Genomic DNA, 4,974 nt, shown 5'->3' on the forward strand with positions numbered 1-4,974 from the left:
CCAGTAAAAACTCCTTGTAGTTTCTTATAGGAAAAAAAAAAAAAAAAACTCAACTTTTAGCACTGATAATACTTATTGCTCTGTAAGACTTTTCTCTGCCAAAAAAAAACCGCTTCGAGCTGGAGTTTGACATACTGCTTTCTGACGCCGTCTTTTTATTAGTGCGTGGTGGTGGTTTGCTGATAATCTGTAGTGAGACGATTCTTTTGTAATCCCATCGGGTGGCTCTGTTCCTGCTCTCGTGACTGTGTTAACGTTTAACTGTCGTACCTTAAAGCCGAACCGAGTAACTATGCATACTGTAACCAAGGTCTTGGGCTTACAGAATTGTTTGTTGTATAAAAGTTTTAAATGTTTAAAAAGTTCTCGCAAATACTTTCTTGCAAAAGTAACGAGTTACATCTTTTTGCCACAAAAGGTATTATTCTAGAAATGCTTGTTTAGTCGATGGATTTAAAGACTAGGCAAGGGTAAAAATTTTAACAGTGCAGAAATCGCCATCATTTCATTGCCTTGATTCTAACTGTTTGTGTCCGAAGATGCAAAAGAAGTCAGTGGCTTTTAACTGTTTACAAATAGAATGTGATTGTAAAATGTACAGTTTGGTTGTGTTTGAATTATGAAGTTTCTCCAGATATTAATAAATCATGATGTTTTTGGCTGCTCAGCATATAACTGTCTATTTTTTGTGACTTTATTTGTAGGCTGTTTTCTATACGATGAGAATACCCGACGATACGGTAGCTCTGTATTCCCATAGTTTAATTTTTCTGTTAGCAAACTGATTTTTTTATGAACAGATCCGCATTTTATTCTAGCAAAGATCTCCCTCAACGTGCCCACTCTGAGATGAGGATATAAGTGTAGAAAACTTGCAGCTTGCTTTCCCTTTTCTATTCAAGCACCTTTGGGATCCCGTTGCCCTCACCCTCGGTATACTTCAGCTGCCCCATTTGCAAATGCCCCCACCATTTGTGCCCAGCTAGATGCTCAAGAGGACACTTGCGAATAAGGAGAGCATTTTGGAAAATAAACTTTAATGCTTAAAATGTACTGGTGTTTAAATTTATACCTCATTGACATTAATCATGATGAACAATGCAGCAGCGCTTAATTTGTATTTCACTTTTCACAGTGGCTTAGCTTGTTCTGAAATGGCTGTAGGGCAGACCATGTATGTACATAGTATGATGTGACTTCCAAAATCTGTTAGACTTTATTTTCAAGTTGCCGGATGTAAGTCATTAACTCTGTTGGATGCCAGCATTGTGCGTTACTAGACACTTCTCTGTAACTACTTACGATGAAATACGCTGTCCCGAGCCAAAGCTGGCTTCCCAAGTCTGGTCCGAAACAGTGGTGACAGCGTTGGCAGATAACTCTTTCGGGACTCTGCCGCCAGTGGAACTGACATCACACCCGCGTTGATTGTATCGTCAAAGTGTTTGAAATTCCTTCACTGAGCTTGTTACGTGGAAATAAAATGTGGTTGGTTTTAAAAGCTGAACCTCGTTGCCTGTGCTTTGGTCCGGGGGGCTTCAGGCTGTCCAGCTCCTCTCCAGGTTGACCAGCTCCGTCCCCTCGCAGTAGGAGTGCGGCCGCCTGGCTTTGTGCTGCGGAGAGAGCAACGCTGTCCGTGCTGCTGCCCCCTGGCCCGGGAGGAGCGGGTGGCTCCCAGCCCTCCCTCCGCAAGTTCCCCCTGCAGCCCACGTCGCCCTCCCCAGGATGGCGGGAGCACAGCCCGGGCACCCAGGCGCTGGCTCCGGGGAGGCAGCACGGGCTCTTCCAGTGCTCCCATACGTGCACCTGCAACCACAGGGCGCTGCCCTGGCACGCTCTGCTCACCGGTCGCTGCCTGGAAAGCTGATGGAGGAGGGGAAAGGGTGCCCATGGGATGGGCTCCAGGGGCCAACTCGACACTGAGATGTCACTGGCTTTGCCCGAGTCCACCATGGGATCGTTCATGCTGCTGGAACTTGTATCCCAGTCATAATGGAAACTGGGAAGAAACATTCATCAGAAATTACCAGAGAGGGAGGAGGGGGTGAAAGCCCAGGTGCTGCTGATGGCACAGCCTGGGCCCCCAGCAGCAGGACCCTGCACCCAGGTGTTTGCTCTGGTGGGTGATGTGCTCCCTGGCTGCAGCCCCAGTCACTGCAGCAGCTCTGAGCTGGAGCCCAGCAGCAAGGGGAGCCATTCCCGGAGCTGTGGCCATGCTCTGGGCTCACCCAGCCCCATGGGTGGGGGCAGCTCTGCCTGGAGTGCCCTTTCATCCTGCAACTGGAAACTTCCAGGGCCTTTTTTCCATTTCCACCCCGGGAAGCTGATTGTAAGACTTTCTCATACACACACACATATACACACACACACAGCCGCACTGTTTCCTGCAGATGGGAACCCTTCTGCTGTTAAACCAGTCCCCATCCCACAAAACTCCTTACAGAGGGAGGGAAAAAAAAAAGAAACCACTTATTTCTCCTTGGACCCCAAAGGTGGTGCCGGTGATAAGCCCATGGCTGGGCAGAGCAGAGGTGCCAGGGCAGGCTGCTGTGCCCCCAGAACCCCTCACTTCTCTGCTTCGCCACTGCCCACTGAGCACATTAAAGATGAGACCTTGCTACGCCGGCTTGGCAAAACACCCTCTCCCTGGGCCCGCAACCCCGGCCAAGGTCTTGGGCTTACAGAATTGTTTGTTGTATAAAAGTTTTAAATGTTTAAAAAGTTCTCGCAAATACTTTCTTGCAAAAGTAACGAGTTACATCTTTTTGCCACAAAAGGTATTATTCTAGAAATGCTTGTTTAGTCGATGGATTTAAAGACTAGGCAAGGGTAAAAATTTTAACAGTGCAGAAATCGCCATCATTTCATTGCCTTGATTCTAACTGTTTGTGTCCGAAGATGCAAAAGAAGTCAGTGGCTTTTAACTGTTTACAAATAGAATGTGATTGTAAAATGTACAGTTTGGTTGTGTTTGAATTATGAAGTTTCTCCAGATATTAATAAATCATGATGTTTTTGGCTGCTCAGCATATAACTGTCTATTTTTTGTGACTTTATTTGTAGGCTGTTTTCTATACGATGAGAATACCCGACGATACGGTAGCTCTGTATTCCCATAGTTTAATTTTTCTGTTAGCAAACTGATTTTTTTATGAACAGATCCGCATTTTATTCTAGCAAAGATCTCCCTCAACGTGCCCACTCTGAGATGAGGATATAAGTGTAGAAAACTTGCAGCTTGCTTTCCCTTTTCTATTCAAGCACCTTTGGGATCCCGTTGCCCTCACCCTCGGTATACTTCAGCTGCCCCATTTGCAAATGCCCCCACCATTTGTGCCCAGCTAGATGCTCAAGAGGACACTTGCGAATAAGGAGAGCATTTTGGAAAATAAACTTTAATGCTTAAAATGTACTGGTGTTTAAATTTATACCTCATTGACATTAATCATGATGAACAATGCAGCAGCGCTTAATTTGTATTTCACTTTTCACAGTGGCTTAGCTTGTTCTGAAATGGCTGTAGGGCAGACCATGTATGTACATAGTATGATGTGACTTCCAAAATCTGTTAGACTTTATTTTCAAGTTGCCGGATGTAAGTCATTAACTCTGTTGGATGCCAGCATTGTGCGTTACTAGACACTTCTCTGTAACTACTTACGATGAAATACGCTGTCCCGAGCCAAAGCTGGCTTCCCAAGTCTGGTCCGAAACAGTGGTGACAGCGTTGGCAGATAACTCTTTCGGGACTCTGCCGCCAGTGGAACTGACATCACACCCGCGTTGATTGTATCGTCAAAGTGTTTGAAATTCCTTCACTGAGCTTGTTACGTGGAAATAAAATGTGGTTGGTTTTAAAAGCTGAACCTCGTTGCCTGTGCTTTGGTCCGGGGGGCTTCAAGCTGTCCAGCTCCTCTCCAGGTTGACCAGCTCCGTCCCCTCGCAGTAGGAGTGCGGCCGCCTGGCTTTGTGCTGCGGAGGGAGCAACGCTCTCCGTGCCTCTGCAAGTTCCCCCTGCAGCCCACGTTGCCCTCCCCGGGATGGCGGGAGCACAGCCCGGGCACCCAGGCGCTGGCTCCGGGGAGGCAGCACGGGCTCTTCCAGTGCTCCCATACGTGCACCTGCAACCACAGGGCGCTGCCCTGGCACGCTCTGCTCACCGGTCGCTGCCTGGAAAGCTGATGGAGGAGGGGAAAGGGTGCCCATGGGATGGGCTCCAGGGGCCAACTCGACACTGAGATGTCACTGGCTTTGCCCGAGTCCACCATGGGATCGTTCATGCTGCTGGAACTTGTATCCCAGTCATAATGGAAACTGGGAAGAAACATTCATCAGAAATTACCAGAGAGGGAGGAGGGGGTGAAAGCCCAGGTGCTGCTGATGGCACAGCCTGGGCCCCCAGCAGCAGGACCCTGCACCCAGGTGTTTGCTCTGGTGGGGGATCCCTGGCTGCAGCCCCAGTCACTGCAGCAGCTCTGAGCTGGAGCCCAGCAGCAAGGGGAGCCATTCCCGGAGCTGTGGCCATGCTCTGGGCTCACCCAGCCCCATGGGTGGGGGCAGCTCTGCCTGGAGTGCCCTTTCATCCTGCAACTGGAAACTTCCAGGGCCTTTTTTCCATTTACACCCCTGGAAGCTGATTGTAAGACTTTCTCATACACACACACATATACACACACACACAGCCGCACTGTTTCCTGCAGATGGGAACCCTTCTGCTGTTAAACCAGTCCCCATCCCACAAAACTCCTTACAGAGGGAGGGAAAAAAAAAAGAAACCACTTATTTCTCCTTGGACCCCAAAGGTGGTGCCGGTGATAAGCCCATGGCTGGGCAGAGCAGAGGTGCCAGGGCAGGCTGCTGTGCCCCCAGAACCCCTCACTTCTCTGCTTCGCCACTGCCCACTGAGCACATTAAAGATGAGACCTTGCTACGCCGGCTTGGCAAAACACCCTCTCCCTGGGCCCGCAACCCCGG

At 48.9% G+C, this 4,974-nt stretch overlaps 1 protein-coding gene across 7 annotated transcripts in view; it reads left to right on the forward strand.

The window, feature by feature from the left end:
- Positions 1 to 3,863, forward strand: part of TNRC6A (trinucleotide repeat containing adaptor 6A) — a 57,418-nt gene extending 53,555 nt beyond the window's left edge. For 6 of the 7 annotated variants that reach the window (XM_035903567.1, XM_035903564.1, XM_035903565.1 and 3 more), the window contains one exon: positions 1 to 1,504. This exon is cut by the window's left edge and continues 1,293 nt beyond it. The gene's annotated coding sequence lies outside the window, so the exon portion shown is untranslated. Of the gene's footprint in view, positions 1,505 to 2,669 lie in introns of those variants that run through there. The other variant, XR_004843217.1, reaches the window with a different exon arrangement.
- The last annotated feature ends 1,111 nt before the right edge of the window (positions 3,864 to 4,974 follow it).

This window comes from Egretta garzetta, unplaced genomic scaffold (assembly GCF_000687185.1).
Source record: "Egretta garzetta isolate BGI_Z169 unplaced genomic scaffold, ASM68718v1 scaffold71, whole genome shotgun sequence".
Lineage (NCBI taxonomy): Eukaryota > Metazoa > Chordata > Aves > Pelecaniformes > Ardeidae > Egretta > Egretta garzetta.